General features: G+C 37.0%; 1 pseudogene; it reads right to left on the bottom strand.

Annotated features, from left to right (window-relative positions):
* Positions 1-498: 498 nt before the first annotated feature.
* LOC132163003 (tropinone reductase homolog At2g29330-like) lies at positions 499-13,658 on the bottom strand (annotated as a pseudogene).
* Positions 13,659-18,257: the final 4,599 nt, after the last annotated feature.

An 18,257-nucleotide genomic window follows, 5' to 3' on the forward strand; every position in this document is an offset into this window, starting at 1 on the left:
AACATGATATCAAAGCCAAATGTCCTGGAATCAAACATTGACTTTGTCAATTCACTCTTCATTTAAATTAAATATTCTACATGTTGGGTCTCACCTATTAGAAGGAAGTTTGAGCCAACAAGTGAAGGGGGGGTGTTAAAGTAATGATTAAATAATTAAATTTATCTCTTCTTATTAACTTAAACTTTTAAGATAACTGATAATTTACACGGAGAATAACTCAAATTTGTCCTCCAACCCCCTAATAGATATAGACCATGGAACTCTTCATCAAGAGTTGCACTGTACGTTTCTCTTCTAACCCCCATGAAAGTTATTACTTTCTAAAAAGATGATTCAATGTGGGGATGACGGTCCATTAAAACACGTCATCAATATTGGATCCCCTTGACCTTTTGTAGTGTAGTATAGGGACTCCAAATGGCTTGGGATGAATTAGGAGTTAATTTGCTATTTATTTCCGAGGTAAAAAGAAAAAGAGATAAAAAAAGATGTGCATATATGAAATTTTATTGTGTAATTAGATTTTACACGACTTATTGCTTTTGATCTTGAAAATAAAGTGCATGGTTTATAGGCATCCCTCGATACAAATGTTGTACCAATAAAAACATCATTTTCTGCTGTTTCAAAGCATGCTCAGGGCACTGAGAAGCCATTTACTGTAGTTCCGCCATCAACACAAATATTACGACCAGTTATGTATGAAGTCGCAGGTAGGCATAAGAATGCCACCATTCCTTTGGCTCTCCAATACGTCCAAGAGGTGTTTGAGAGACAACAGCCTCAGATATTTCCACATCCCTCAGAAACTGCAAAAAAAAAGAGAAAATAGATTCTTGTCATGTCTTAATTAATCCCCCTCTATGAAAATCACAAACAAGGAAAAGAATCTTACAATTTCAGCCAAGGGGGTTCTGATAAACCAAGGTGCAATAGAGTTACTCCTTATGTTGTCTTTTGCCCACTCAATGCCAAACTTCTTGCTAGTTGATTCACAGCTCTTATAGACAAAATTTGATCGGAGCTTTAAATGTCTCTCTCAAACTTATAACCCATGAGTTTGATAGAAAAATCAAATAGTAAAATGAAATTACCTTTAGCTGCACTGTATATACTATTTCCAATATTTACTGCTACTACACTGGCAACGGAAGAAACGAAAACAATGCTTCCTGCTCCCGAAGCTCTCAGAAGAGGATAAGCAAGTTGAGACATGTGATAAGCAGATTCAAGATTGGTAGACATAAAGAATGAGAAATCTTCAGCTGTGTACTCTGCGGTTGTTTTATGTATGTTGCTTCCCACATTGTTTATCTAGAAACAGACATCAGAGTATAACAACCCTATTAAGGTGTAGTAATTAATAAATGAAGGCTTGTTGGGTGCCGAAAGATAGGATGATCCTTTACAGTTGAGCACATTTTGAGTATGCTGTAAAATGCCATGCAAAATGCGACAATGATAACAAAATAGAGGTCTTACAACTTACAAGGATGTTGAGTTTGCCATTAAATAGTGAGGAGACGGTACTAATTAGTTCCTCTCGTTGGGCTCGAAACACTGCATCGTACACAGAACCAGTGACTCGAAATCCCTTTGTCTTCCATTCATGTAAGCATTCGTTGAGTTGGGCCTCATTTTGACTGCATGTATGGACGGTCACCCCTAGGCCTGCGTTGGAGAGATAACAGCCTTCAAGAAGTTTTCTTCAGCAAGATACTGCAATATTATTTAAATAAAACAATCAGAATTGATAATTAATTTTTAAGGATGTCATTAATCATTATCAATTAATTTAAAGCAAAAGGATGTGAAATGGTTCGTTAGGGGTTTAGTAAGGGGGGTCTAGATAAACCATGGTGCAACAGAATTAGTCCTTATATTATCTTTTGCCCACTCACATGCCAAACTTCTTGTTAGCTGATTTATTGCCCTTGTGTATATATACATGAAAAATTCACACTTACACAACCTTCATATTAGCAATAATAATAACAATAACAATTAATGGTAACAATAATAATACATCTAGAATTACCTTTAGTTGCTGCATATATGGATCCATAGGTCACTGATACAACACCACAAACTGAAGACACAAATAGAATGCTTCCTGCTGATGAAGCTTTTAGAAGAGGATGTGAAAGTTGGCTCCAATGGTAAGCAGATTCAAAATTCGGGGCCATGATAAACGAGAAATCTTCAGTTGTGTACTCTGTGGTCGGTTTTAGTATGTTTGTCCCGACATTGTTAATCTAGAGCCAAATATTCAGAACAATAAGAAATAAGAAAAAATCTTCAAAATGTTACCTTATACATAATGGAAGAGGTGGGGGACTTACAAGGATGTTGAGTTTTCCATTAAAGATGGAGGAGACGATGGTTATTAGCTTCTCTCGTTCAGCTGGAGAAGATGCATCGCACACTGACCCGTGACTTGGATGCCCTTCTTTCTGCACTCACTTAAACATTCATTTAGGTCCGCCTTGTTTCAAGAGCATGTATGTACAGTCGCCCCTAAGCCTGCAAGTTCCTCCACAATAGCATGCCTGATGATCACAAATTAAGGTGGATCAGTTTTATTAGGAAGATGAGGCAGTTATGATAGGGTCGCATGAACAAACATTCTGAAAGCTAATGTATATGCTATATGCTTCACTTAGATGATAATAAGGTGACACCGTTTGTTTTTACTATTTGTGTATTTATTGGTATTTATCATGAATTTTTACATGAAACGTGTACATTGGCAGTCTTATATATATTATCTGTGATCCTTAATAATTCTCAAACATTTTCAGTCAAATAATTTAAAAAATAAGTTCTAAAATCACATGTACCAAAAACAACAACACATTTATAGAGCCCAATTATTGTATAAATTTATTTTTTTTTTAAAAAAGAAGTAAATGAAAATCATGGAAATGAAGCTATGAATGATTATAAGAGTAATGTTTGAAATTATATTTTTATTTCATAATTATTCTATAATGTTGATGTGATAATTTCATAGTGACACATCAACATTGTCGAATAATTGCGACACAAAACTATGAATTTTAAAATTTCTCTCTCTATGTACATGTATCATTAATGAAGACAAAATGAAACCAAGCCAAAGAGGTTCCATTATTACGGTCTGAGAATATCCATCGCTAGAATTTGGCATGAAAAGTTATACTTTGATAGAGTATTTTGTTTAAAATCACAGGCCTGTTAAAAAAAAGGGAAATTATATCTAAAATCCTTAGGTAAACGCGCCTTTATTAAAAACTCCCTGGGTATTTTTTTTTTTCGGAAATTTAGTCCTTGGGTCACTCGAAACTACTAGAAACTCCATACCGTTAATTTTTGGTAACTGCCGTTATTTGAATGAAACGAACCGTTTCACTTAAGTCCACCTAAGTGGAATTTTTGTATCCTATGTGTTCACATTGGACACGTAGGATATAAAACTCACCGTTTTGGACCATCCAAAACGGTGAGTTTGGCTTAAACTTGAGGGCTTCTTTTTTGAAACCCTCAAGTTCCATACGGTCAAAATACAAACCACCCAATACACCAAGCAGCAACCCACCGACGCAGACGCCACCGACCCAGACCCCGCCGGCGACAGAACCACTGGAGACAGAACCCACCGGCGACAGAGGCCACCAGCGACAGTACCCACCGTTTTGGACCATCAATTCCGGTGTCACTTTTCCGGCTAGGTTTCCGTCAATTCACAATATTTTGAATCGGAAAAATCTGGTTTCGACGAAGGTATTTTCCGAAATTTCTTTGTGAGTTTTGTTGATTGACTGAAATGGAAGCCTTTAATAGTTGTGTTTTGAATTTTTTTGTTGTGTTGGAAGCTTTTGGTCGAAACCGCATCCCCAACCATTTTTTTGTCCAACATCTGTCGAATATTGCACTTTTGAGCCAATATTATTGTTGATTGGCAGTGGGTGTGGTCCACCTTGGTTGTGATCCTGGAATGAGACAGTTGTTTTTTCGTGTGCACTGGCAAGTTGGTCAAGGGGGATTTTGTCGTGTTAGGCAGAAGGGATTCTATCAATTTTTTTTTTTCTGTGGGGCTTAATTTCCTTCCATTTAATGTACAACTCAACTTGCTCAATATACTGTTAAAAAAAGAAAAAAAAACTTGCTCAATATACAACTCACCGTGCTCATTCTAGAAGGGTATGGATGTTCTGAATTTGGAGAAGTCAAATTTGGTGTTTAATTGATCTGTTATTTTAATATGAGATTTAATTTGGATGAGACATTGACAATGAAATAGTAATTTGAAGATGGTATATATATATACTGTTCTTTATATTTAAATTTTTTTTCCTTTCGTCGTTACCTCAACCACATTTTGCATTAAACAGAAGCTTTTATTATCTCATGAGCTGTCTTGTAGGATGAATTGTCTATATCCTCTTGTGATAGCTTTCCAATATGGGATTTAATCTCTCACGCTCACAAGTGTATATAATTGTACCTATATTCAACTGCTTTGTTGGATTACATGCCCTCCATGCTATTGTGCATGCTAAATTTCAGGTCAATCTGGTGGGATTTACTATAATCTAACACTTATTTATTTATAAGCTTGTTTAAAAATTTTTTTTTAAAAAACTTTATCTTTAACATTTTTAGATTAGACAGTTTCTAATCTCCCATTCTCTTAATATTTAGCAAGCATGATGGACATGTATATTAATATAATGTAATGGTGACTTTGGCAAAATATTGATCCTATGGAAAGTTATTAAGTAGCAAATGTAACTTAAACCTGCTTCTTTTACCTATATTGATGAATTTTTGCATAATTTAAGGCATCGAATAGGTTAATGGTTCTTATAGAAAGAGAAATTTTTTACATGTATTGATGTATTTTTGCATAATTCAATTACATTGAGTAGATTAAGAGTAATGAAGCAATGGGGGCAATCCCATTACCTTTATTGCGATCCCAATGGGGCCGTGAAAGGTATGGGTGGCCCCCATTGGGATCGCAATAAATAAAATAAAAAAATAAAGAAAGAAAGAAGGAAGGAAGAAGTTGCCATTTATGAGTGTATTGTATGCATTTGTTGATCTTTCTACATATAACAATGGGAGAAAAGTGCACTTTGCACCTATAACATGCATGTCCAAAAGTATATGTTTATTATTACTATAACGGCAGTTAGCAAAAATTAACGGTATGGAGTTTCTAGTAGTTCCGAGTGACCCAATGACTAAATTTCCGAAAAAAAATACCCAGGGAGTTTTTAATAAAAGCGCGTTTACCTAAGGATTTTAGATATGATTTCCCTTATTACTATTATGTTTTGTCCTTTTTTCCCAAATGAATGGTTGTCAACTATGTCAACCTAACATCCAAAATCAGCTTAAGTTGGGCATCTTGAGTCCAAAACATGCACGTAATCTATTTCATGCAATAGATAGATATTATTGTTTTTGTGTTTTCTTGTATGGACAAACATTTTTTCTTACACTCTTTTATATGTTTACGGATATGGCTGTCAATATAATCATGCACCACGGTGGGACAATGACCCATACCCTATTTAAATACGTTGGTGGCGACGTCCATGAAGTGAAAGGCTATGATGTTGACTATTTTAGTATGTGGGAAGTCAAAGAGTTGGTTCGTGACTTAGGATACATGAGCGACTTTAGATGTTGGTATAATGTCGGTGATAGTCCACATAATCAAGTGATATCTTTAAATAGTGATGCAGACGTTGTAGATTTTGTAAATATTATGGCTGAGTACAGATCACAAGATGTTCATTTATATGTTGAACATATGGTGGACAGTGCTATAATAGTAGAGGAGCATTTATTTCTTGAAGCTGTTGAAGGACAACATGGAGAAGGTGGTGGCGGGGTGGGTGAGATACCTACGGCTCCCCGTCATGATGGAGATGCAGAAGGTGGTGGCAGGGTGGGTGAGATACCTAGGCCTCCCCTTCATGATGGAGATAGAGAAGGTGACGGGGTGGATGAAATACCTAGGGCTGAAGGTAGTATACTTATTTCTTATTTGTTAACTTAATTGTTTTTTCAAATAATATATCATAAGAGGACTTAGCCTTCCCTTCCTGAATGACTAACAACAAATTTGATTGTTTCTTTTAGGGATGGAGGACATACTTAATGCTGCACGTGAAGATGGAGATGTACAAGGACAAGGTGGAGAAGGTGGAAATTCTCAATCAAGACATTTCAAAAGCCCACGAGTTAAAACTAAGGCTGCCCGTTCTGTTACGCCATCCAAGAAACCAAGCGGGGAACCGACCACCAGCCGAGGAGGTACATACAAATTGAAATTGAGTTGGACTCTTATTTTATTTTATTTTTTTAGAAATAATATTCACCAGCAACTAACTTTATGTTGTCACAATTATTTATGGTTTTTTATTAGTTGATTCTTTTGTTTTTGGTTTTTTATTTTAATTTTTGTATATATTTTTTCAGTACGCAGAAGAAGAAGAAGACGGGTTGCTCAACTGGTTTTGCAGGACGACGAAGACAATCAGAATGTTGGTGCAGACACCGTACCCAAAACTGGTACAAAAAAAAAATGGACGTGGTGGTAGGCCACGGAAGAAGAAAGTGGAAGAGGATATTGATGAAGTTATCAAGGAGCTGTTGACTGACTTCGAAGCAACTGATGGCGAGGATGAGGACCTTTTCTATGATGCTGATGAGGTCAATAAAGAGAAGGATGAGACGTCCAAATAGTGGGAAAAAGTTGACATTAACATAGGTGAGGAAGGAGCCGATTTGGGGGATGAGGAATCTGATGATGAAAGTGATGGTCTTGCAAGTTTGCAAGAAAGTGATGCTGGCGAGGTTGGAAAAAAAAGGAAGCGGTATAGACAGTTCAATCTGAAACATGACTTGAAGATTCCAGTGACGTTTGAGCTTGGGGATCAATTTGCAGATTCAGGTTCATTCAAGATGGCACTGAAGACGCATGCTGTACAGAAAGGGTTTGATTACAACTACAAGCACAATGACACGAGTAGGGTGAGTGCAGTCTGTAAATTAGAGCATTGCTCATGGAGGATTCATGCCTCTACTGATGCTACCAGGACTTGTTTTCAAATTAAGACGTACTACCCGGTTCATATTTGTGGTAATCAGTACGAAAACTCCATATGCGATGTTGAGTATCTTGTTCGTACTTATAAGAGGGACTTCAAGGATGACCCCACGTGGACACCATATGCATTGAAACAGAGGGTGAAGAGAGATCTTAACGTCGATGTTCCTATTGATCGTTGCTATAGAGCGAAGAAGGAGGCATTGCATCAACTTTTTGGTAGGCACTCTAAGCAATATCACCTCACACGGCGATACGCAATGGGAATACTCAGCACCAACCCTGGTAGTAGTGCTTTTGTACACAGAGATGGAGCATTCTTTCAGATGATGTATATTTGTCTTGATGCATGCAAGAAGGGGTTCATACATGGTTGTCGGCCCATAATTTGTTTAGATGCTTGTCATCTGAAGGGGGACTATGGGGGGCAATTGTTGTGTGCCATAGGCAAGGATGGCAACGACGATATGTTCCCCATTGCAATTGCTGTGGATGAGGCAGAGACAAGAGATTCATGGCAGTGGTTTATTGCCATTTTATTGGAGGACTTATGCGGGCTAGAAGGCGGACTTGGTTGGACTATAATGTCATACAGACAGAAGGTATTTGGTGTAAAATACTATTTATGTTCTTATTGTGTTATTTTATTCCTTTATGTTATTACATATAATTTAACATAAATTTATGTGTGTAGGGGCTTGGAATTGCAGTTGAGGCTGTGTTGCCACACGCTGAGCATCGCTTTTGTGTTCGGCACCTACATGCGAACCTCAAAGCGAAAGGCTACACAGGGAAAGCTATGAAGGATGAGTTGTGGGGGGCTGCACGTGTAGCCAATGTTTATGCGTTTGACCATCACATGCGGAATATAATGTCAATGGAGAAAGGTGCACACGATTACCTTAGTGGTGTACCTAAGGCATCATGGTCCAGACATGCTTTCAACTGCCAAACCAAAAGTGATATGTTATTAAACAACTTGGCTGAGAGCTTTAACGCGTGGATTAAGGAAGCTAGGATTAAGCCTATACTGACTATGCTTGAAGAAATTCGTCTGCAAATAATGGCATGCTTCCAGCAGAAAAGGAATGGAATCCGGTCGACGCACTACACAATATGCCTAAAGATCCAGAAAAAATTGGAGAGGTCAAACAGTGATGCAAGGAATTGTATTAGTCGGTGGCAGAATGAGTTGGAGTTTGAGATCGAGGACATATACGAGCCACGGCGTTTAGTCCGGTTAGATCATCGCACATGCACATGTGGAAGATGGCAGGTGAGTGGGATCCCTTGCTCACATGCTTGTGCTGCAATTTACATGCATAAACAAAAACCAGAGGATTATTTGGATGATTATTACAAGATGGACAAGTATATGCAAGGATATGCAGCTCGAGTTTATGGCATGGAAGGTCCGCAGACATGGCTAGCTAATGATCCATGCGATGAAATCCAGCCACCTATCATTAGAAGGGCTCCTGGTTGACCAAAGATTAGTAGGCGAAAAGCTGTAGATGAGCCGACTAACCCCTACAAGCTAACCCATAGTGGATATATCGTTAAATGTGGAAATTATGGGGGTTTAGGGCATAATTATAAAGGTTGTCATTTACCTTTGAACCCGGACCGGAAGAGGTGGAAACCGAAGAAATATAAGCCGAAAAAAGATGCTGCTCAAGCACAGGTAAAACAAATACATTTTACAACATAAGGTTCATATTCCAAAATTTGTTAACTTAATTATTATTGTACAAGTAATATAATAATTATTGTTGGTATTTGTCTGAATGTTTGGTTAAATTATTGTATGGATCACAAGCTCAACCCCACCCAGAAGCAGAAGCCCCATGGGTCATCACAGCGAAGTGTGCGTACATGTAGGGCTACTCAGTCACAGGTAAAATTCAAGTTTTTTTTTTTTATTAACAAAACTCTTATTTCCCGATGATTCCATAGCTACCAACTAATATCTGAAAGTTTGCTGAAATTGGTGTTGTAATTTAGTAAATTTGTCTGCGGTTTAGCATTACTGCTTGCTGACTTGTCATCTACATACTTTAAGGAGCTACTAAAAATACTGTGGACCTTGTTGAATCTTCATATTTATGCTGCAATAGTTACATTGAAAGCAGTGGAATTTTAATTACTCTTGGAAGGGTATGTTGCGACATTTAACTTGAAAAGCTGGTTATTGAGATGTGATTTTGTCTTTGCTTATGTAATGGATGAACTCAGTAGCGCTATTTAGGATTGCATTGATGATACTTTAATGGAAGCTAACTCCACTTATCAAAAAAATAAAATCAATAAATAATGGGAGCTAACTCTAAGCTGGAAGTTTAGGAGGGTGCTTTAAGTTAAAGGTTAAGGAGAATTAAAATCTAGTATATGCAATGGAAGTTCAGTGTTGCACAGGTTATTTGAAAATGCTTCATAATCTTTGTTTTCTATTAGAAAATTTTCTATTTATAGAAGTGTTTGTACAAGTAATATAATAATTATTTGGAAATGCTTCATAATCTTTCCTCTTTTTTTTTTTTTTTTTTTAACGCATTTTTGGGATCCCAACATGAACCACAGACAGAGGCAGAAGCCCACGGGTCATCACAGCAAAGTGTACGTACACGTAGGGCTACTCAGTCACAGGTAAAATCCAAGTTTTTTTGTGATTAAGAAAACTCTTATTTCAGGATGATTCCCCCCCCCCCCCCCTTTTTTTTAACGCATTTTTTGGATCCCAACATGAACCACAGGCAGAGGTAGAAGCCCATGGGTCATCACAGCCAAGTGTACGTACACGTAGGGCTACTCAGTCATAGGTAAAATCCAAGTTTTTTTGTGGTTAAGAAAACTCTTATTTCACGATGATTCCCCCCCCCCCCCCCCTTTTTAACGCATTTTTTGGATCCCAACATGAATCAGAGGCAGAGGCAGAAGCCCACGAGTCATCACAGCCAAGTGTACGTACACGTAGGGCTACTTAGTCACAGGTAAAATTCAAGTTTTTTTTTTTTTATTTATTATTAAGAAAACTCTTATTTCCCGATGATTTCATAGCTGCCCACTAATATCTGAAAGTTTGCTGAAATTGGTGAGGTAATTTAGTAAATTAGTCTGCAGTTTTTTTGTACTTAAAAAACTCATATACTTGTGCTTAATTTGTAATATTCACACTGATTTCCGGTTTTTCTTTTTTTTTTTTTTTTTTTTTTGGTATCTGCAAATAATTATTATTTTTGTTAACGCATTCTTTGGATCCCAACATGAACCACAGGCGGAAGCAGCAGCGGAATCATCACATCGTGGTAGTACACGTAGGGCTACACGTGTACTAAGAAGCCGAAGAAGTGGTGCCACGCAATGATCACATTTATCACTTATCAGATCTCTTCATTTTGCCTTTTTCCCGCATACCCATTTCATAATCAAGTGATATGTCGGCTTTTTTTTGTTTTATGTTTGTAATATAAAAAACAATTGGGGGATTCATTTTGGGACTTTATGTGCTTGTTAGCTTCAATGTTGTTCATTAAGCATTAAACGTGTACTGTTAGTTATTGAATTACATTTTGAAATTTCGTCATGGCAATTACCAATTCCAGATTGTATTAGTGGACGGATAAAATTAATTCTGCCTGCAAATTCTACTGTAGGGTTCAATATTTCAGACTTAAGAGCAACATACAAATAATCATAAATTGCCGCATACAAATAAAACTAATGCATGGAAATAGTTGTTCCATAAAAGTAATCAGCCAACCTGATAATTACGAACAACCAGGATTTTTACATAATTGTTACATAGAAGCCATAACTATATATCCACGTGGACAACATAGCTAAGTAAACAATATCCTTGACAACAACAAAACAGATAGTTTATTCCACTGATAATAATCTAATTGCCTCACTCCCATGCCTCAATGCCCCATTAACCTTAGACAAATCAACAGTACACAAATCACCAACAAAAAAACCAACAAATATGTTTGGATCTTTAGTTTGCCTCTAAGTAATGACACTTCACATTTCAGGGAATGAACTTGTTTATACAGCGCAGGTAGGACCTCCCTTCTGCGAGCACAGGTTTCTTTGTCATACCATTGGAAAAAAAGGACATTGGCCAACTTTCTGTAATTACACAAAAAAAATCTGATAATTACGAACAAGCACGAAGTAATAACTATTTCGTAAAACCAAATTATCCAAATTCAAATACCTTTTTACGGTCATACATAGCACACCCATAGAATCGCCTCCCAGGATTTTTTATAGTAGTGAATATTATAATTGGGCTTGTAAGTCCGCACCTACACTGCACAGGTTCCATATCCTCTTTCACCGATGATGTTATAGATGCCGACGACATTGACTGTTCATTCTACAGTGAAACCCACAATTATTAGAAGTAATCACAATTTCCTAATGGGTTTCACTAAATAAAATTCAAAAACCTTTTTCATCTTCCCATCGTAGAATTCGCTTTCATTGTCTCCTATCCCGAAATCTTTCTTCCTCCTGTTCATCTTATAATATGAACCTAACAATATGTAACTGACATGTGAGAGAATAATCAAGCTCATAAAAGAAAAATAAAATCAAGCTTGCCAAAAAATTATTCTCACTTCAATTTGTAATCTAAACAATACTGGGAAAAAAAAATGTACCCTAAACCCTAAACAAAAGATAATCACATTGTTTAAAATGTGATTCCCCTGCAGAAATAGTACTGCTCAATTTGTAATCTAAACAATACTAAGTTGTTAGTGTAGTAGCTAGAAATGGTATATGAGCATAGGCGGCTCCCTACAAACATGCAAATATGCAGTGTAATCAAACATGCAATAAGAAGAAATTAGCCATAGCATCCAACCACGTATATAATACTGCTCAATTGTAGAATGATGAAACTTCCCTAAAAAAATTTACAAAGTCATCAAAACCCAACCAACCACAATCTATCATATCCCAACAATAATACCACTTTTTTCTCCATTGAAAAATACTTTTCTTCCAAATGTTAATACTAATATGATTAACATTTCTTTCAGTAATTGACCTTTCTTCTCATCAACTAAAAAGGTGGCAACAATATTGGAGGACCTAAAAACAAAGACATGCATAGAAAAGTATGGCATGAACTATTAGGTAAAAAAAAAAAAAAAAAAAAAAAAAATACTGCTCAATTGTAGAATGATGAAAGTAAACTATGCACAAAGAATTCCTATTTTCATGTCCTCGGCAATCCACCATTTGAGTAGAGAAGCAAAAAAATAAAATAAATAGTTATACAGATGAAAAAATCCCCCTTGACCAACTTGCCAGTGCACACGAAAAAACAACTGTCTCATTTCAGGACCACAACCAAGGTGGACCACACCCACTGCCAATCAACAATAATATTGGCTCAAAAGTGCAATATTCTACAGATGTTGGACAAAAAAAATGGTTGGGGATGCGGTTTCGACCAAAAGCTTTCAACACAACAAAAAAAATTCAAAACACAACTATTAAAGGCTTCCATTTCAGTCAATCAACAAAACCCACAAAAAAATTTCGGAAAATACCTTCGTCAAAAACAGATTTTTCCGATTCAAAATATTGTGAATTGACGGAAACCTAGCCGGAAAAGTGAGGCCGGAATTGATGGTCCAAAACGGTGGGTACTGTCGCTGGTGGCCTATGTCGCCGGTGGGTTCTGTCTCCGGTGGTTCTGTCGCTGGCGGGGTCTGGGTCGGTGGCGTCTGCGTCTGCGTCAGTGGGTTGCCGCTTGGTGTATCAGGTGGTTTGTATTTTGACCGTATGGAACTTGAGGGTTTCAAAAAAGAAGCCCTCAAGTTTAAGCCAAACTCACCGTTTTGGATGGTCCAAAACGGTGAGTTTTATATCCTACGTGTCCAATGTGAACACGTAGGATACAAAAATTCCACTTAGGTGGACTTAAGTGAAACGGTTCGTTTCATTCAAATAACGGCAGTTACCAAAAATTAACGGTATGGAGTTTCTAGTAGTTTCGAGTGACCCAAGGACTAAATTTCCAAAAAAAAATACCCAGGGAATTTTTAATAAAGGCGCGTTTACCTAAGGATTTTAGATATGATTTCCCTAAAAAAAACACTGTCATTTCTACATTTTTAATGCAAATATCTCTTCTATATCATTGATTTTGCATTAAAATTAATAATGAATAACACCCATGAGAGCTATGCATGCATAGCTCTACTTTAATGAAAAGTTTGATCATTATAGCCATAAACAAACCATAGAACAAAGACTTTAATTACATGCTCGTAGGCACTCATGAAGCTTAGGAACAAAGCTAGCAATCCTAGCTAATACTATACCAAAAGATCTGAAAATTTATCATTCTTATTGCCCATCATGGATATATTGATGATTTTTTAAAGATGTATGATAGATTACTTTGAAGATAGCAAGACAAGGCAAAGAGAGCGAACCTTATTCCTTTTGTTCCGCCGGCGACAAGAGCTGTCATTCCTTGAAGACTCCATCTACTTTCTTTGCTACCCATCTCTGCTGCCTCAGCCATCTCTCTCTCTTGAAAACTCCTGCAATATTCGTGGTGTGCCTGTTACTTTTATATATATATATATATATATGTGTGTGTGTGTGTGTGTGTGTGTGAAGAGTTATCATGGGTCTCTTAGATGCTGTAATCAAAGAAAATGTCAAAGACCTAAACCGAAACCATTTATTTTTGAATAATGCTATATTTGTTCTCACTTTTCTACACTTAAGGTGGCTTTTAAATTATAATTAGATATGAGATGCATCTTTATTGGATTTTAATCCAATTGTGATTTTAAAAGCCACATACGGATATATAAAAATGGGTGTAAAAAAGTGAGAGTAAATATAACATTATTTCTAGCGGTGACATTGCAAAGTTTTTTTTAAGATGACGACTTGACATTGAGAGTTTTATAGTTTATAGGATAATTGAGAATGCAATGAAAAATCGGAAGATGCCCGTTTGGTTTGCAGAATATACCACTGGAATTGAATGACTTAGGAATAGACAGTCATTTATTTGGTACGTAAGGGCCTATTCCTAAAAATAGTTATTTTCGTTAGAATAAATAATCCCTTACTTAGAGGAATAATTTGTTGGAAGTGCAAATAAAAATGCAAAGTTAAAGAAAGCATGCAAGAAGGTTGTACACGTTTCCTTCTAATAAATTCTAACATTTCGGCGCATCTTTCTTTTACTTTAATTAGCTTAGTAAATTATGCATGCATTAGAAGTCAAAAGAATATTTATTAGGCGGTAACCTTATTTGACTTTATGATTTTTAGTTTTAACTTTTGAGTGCTAGCCACCTTTGTGGACTTTGTAACCATAGTATTAAGTGTTATAATTGTTAGAGCAACTTTTATTAACTTTTAGTAAGCAAGTTAAGTGCATCTATTTTAGGCTTTAATATGTAGCAACTTAATGAGTTACTTTTATTGACTTTTGTAAGTTAGTAATGTATGTGTTCACATGTAAGAAATCCTCATATAAGATATTATGTTTGTGAGATTAAGTAAGAAATTATCAAGCAAGAAGCAAGTGGAAGCTTAATATTTCTCTTCAATATTAAAGTATTATTTTCATCTTGTCTTTTGTTCTTTCTATTTTTGTGAGTGTCCATGTATTTGGGTATTGGTTTGTAAATTTATTGACAACATAGTTATTCCTTAAGAAATGAAATATATTTTCTAAAAACACCCATATTATTTTTTATTTTATTTTAAACTTGAAAAAAAAAATAAATAAATAAAGTGGGTGGCCGACCACCCCCACCCACAGAAGAGGCCGGTGGTGGGCGCACCTTGTTTTCTAGTTTTTTTTTTTTCTTTTTATTTTTTATTTTAAAAAAATATGAGTTGAAAAAAAATAATAATATGGGGTTAATTTTTAGTAATCTTGATTCTATTCTAGTTAGAGCATGTGTGATGCTACCAAACTAATGAATATAAATAATTATTTCATTCCACTCTCCTTTATTCACAATAATAACTATTTATTTTTCTAATTAAATACACATTTCGCAAGCCAAACGAGAGTCCTCTCTTATTTTTAGGAAAAATACAATTCAGTAAACTACCACTACATTTTTTTTTTTTTTTTTTTTGATCTCCTTAGATCTCATAAGAATTTATTAATTATTATGAAAAAAAATTAATAATTCATGTTCGGAGATATTGTTCCCACGTTCCAACTTTGAATAACTCCTACTACTACAACGCTTTCGAAATTATTTTTTGCATATATAGTCAACTCATATGATCATATCTAAGGATGAGAAAAAAACTTAATAATTGATGATTGCTAGCACTAGGGCTTTGAATTATTTGGATGCTTCATTCTGATGTTAATAAAAAAGTCTGTTCTTTGTCAATTAAGTTGGTCTAATATTCTAACTTTAAATGATGAGAGGATGTTACTCAGTAAGGAAAAATGATTCAGATCTCATTTGATTTTTTAAAATATAAGATTTTCAGATTTTAAAATTTGAATCCTGATTTGTTACATTTAACTGTCTAATAAAAGGTAAAATTTTGTGTGTTACCGAGCCAAGTTGATGTAGATTGGCAAGCCTCATTTGCAGCCCGTCCGGACGGGTCTAAACCCAAGAGCCTCGTCTAAAGTACTCATCCGGATACCATTCGAACGCCTATGTTATTTTCGTGTTTTTATGTTTTGTATTCGTGGCCGTCTGGATGGGCTTAAGTTCTGTCCGGACGGGCACCGTAGGGTTTCAATTCGATTTAGTTTTGTACTTTTATGAGGTTTAGGGTTTGAGAGCTTATAAATACATGTTTTATAGACCCTAGAAGGCAGTTGTTGTTTATGATTGAGTTTTGTTCAATAAGGTGACTCATAATTGAGTTTCTTCATGATTTTGCTTCAAAACCTAGAGAGTATCTAGCGTTTTAGAGAAGATTTTTCAAATCTTTGATAGAATCAATATCTAAAAATACCTATCCGCTTTTTATTGTCGTTATTCGATGCAGCCCATTAAGTCACGCTACATCAGTTGGTATCAGAGCTCAAGTTACTTTCCATGAATGGGAGAGGGGCAACCGTTGTGCAGATATGAACGAAGTGCCGTGCGCATGGAAGTGCCGTGCGCATGGAGCAACCAGCAATTTGTTTGCGGCACATGGAGGAGAGGTTTGGTGGTATAGCCGTTCAGAAGAGGGAGCGGGTGCACACCCAATACAGAGTCCCTACCGATCACTTGGCCGACATGCATGGATGGTCCGAACGCTCGTCGTCGTCAACCAAGACCGCGGTACGCGGGGGTGAAAGACTTAAGACAAATTTATCGTTGAGAGTGAACCTGTTAATTATTTTGCAGGGTGCGGAGTGCGGAAGGAATTTCCTATGGCACAAGCTTATGCTATTACATGGGACGCATGTGTCAAGTTCAACACCCCGGACTTCCAAGGTTGCTTGCAACCCAAAAAGTCCCATATTAAAGAAAATATAGAAAAATACGATAAAAAGAAGGTGCCTAGAGAGGCGGTAGAGAGGAGGAGTTAATCGGCAATTCGTTGGCATCAATGCTTGGAGGAGATGATGGAGATCCTCATGGGACAGATAGAGATCCTCACTAACCAAGTGAATAATATGGGTGGTCCTAACATTTGTCGCCGAAAACCAACTCCACGTTTTGTGGATAGGGACAACGTGGTTATCCTTAGTATGGTGCGATCTCAACGGCAAAAGGCATGGATTGAGACGGAGATTCCGCGATATGCCAACTTGACCGTTATTCGCGATTCCCAATTCCATCTACCAAATCCATATGATGTGGAAGAGGAAGTTGAATTTGTTGATGAGGAGTTCCAGGAATTCGAGTTCATTAATGAGAAGTCCAATCATGATGACGAAGATCCTTCACAAGGATTCAGGGATTGGGATTCGCCACAAACCTATGATGACGATCTCAGATGAAGATCCTAAGGAAAAGCCCTTGCCATCCGACCTAGAGGGAGAGTACGTAGAAGACTGGTTTCCTCCAACGTTTGGCGCCTCTACCCCGAAAAAGATGACCCCTTGGAAGAGGAAGGACCTACGGATGGCATCACAGATTATAATGAGGTTGATGAAGACCTTTCAGGCGGAGTGCCTAATTTTAATGATGAAGAAGTAGGTTATATTGATATCCTTGGTGTAGATGATATTTTGTCAGATTCTCTTAACAGCGATTGTGATGAGTTTTATGCGGTTGAAGAGAATTACATGTTCACAAGGGAGACAACGACTAACCCATTCTTGAATATTTTCATGGCATATGGAAGGGAAAAGATGTGAGGAAAGTGCGGCAAGCTTGATGTATTGCAAGGCGGCGTGTGGAGCCTTCAAAATAATCATCATAGCCTGCCAGTGATTAAGAGCATCAGGTTTCTTGTGGGGTGTTGTCTTGTCTTGACCTTGAGAACAAGAGAATGGAACGAATTGACAGTGCACCCGAAGGACCGTGGAAAGATCAGTCCGAATTTGAGGATGAATTATCTTCAACCCGGGGAGAATGATGTAGATCAGCAAGCCTCGTCTACAAGCTCATCTATAGCCCATCCGGATGGGCCTAAAGCCGAGAGCCTCGTCTGAAGTCCTCGTCTAGAGACCGTTCGGAAGCCTATGTTATTTTCGTGTTTTTATGTTTTATATCTGTGGCCGTCTGGGCGGGCTTAAGTTCCGTCCGGACGGGCGCCATAGGGTTTTAATTCGATTTAATTTTGTACTTTTATTAGGTTTAGGGTTTGTGGGCCTATAAATACATACTTTATAGACCCTAGAACAGAGGCAAACCTACGTCCAGCCTTGTGTCCCCCCAAAAGTTTTTAAGCCCTTGCTATCAGGGGCTTTCAATGAGAAATAATGAGAAAAGTCCCCCCAAATTTAAGTGTCCGTCCCCCTGAAATGTTTGCTCCCCTTTTGATGTGTTAATTTGTTCTCTCATCCTCTCTCTCTTGGCACTTGCAGCCTTCCAGGCCTACGTAACCAGTAAACTTGCAAGCCTACACTACAAATTTAATAAGTTACTTCATGCAAATCCTGGAGGACAACCTTGGGTTTATAAACTTGAATTTAACATTTACATTTAGCTTTAGCTTTGGGAAAAACTTTGGTTAT

The sequence above is a fragment of the Corylus avellana genome, chromosome 8 (genome assembly GCF_965113065.1).
Source record: "Corylus avellana chromosome 8, dhCorAvel1.hap1.2, whole genome shotgun sequence".
Lineage (NCBI taxonomy): Eukaryota > Viridiplantae > Streptophyta > Magnoliopsida > Fagales > Betulaceae > Corylus > Corylus avellana.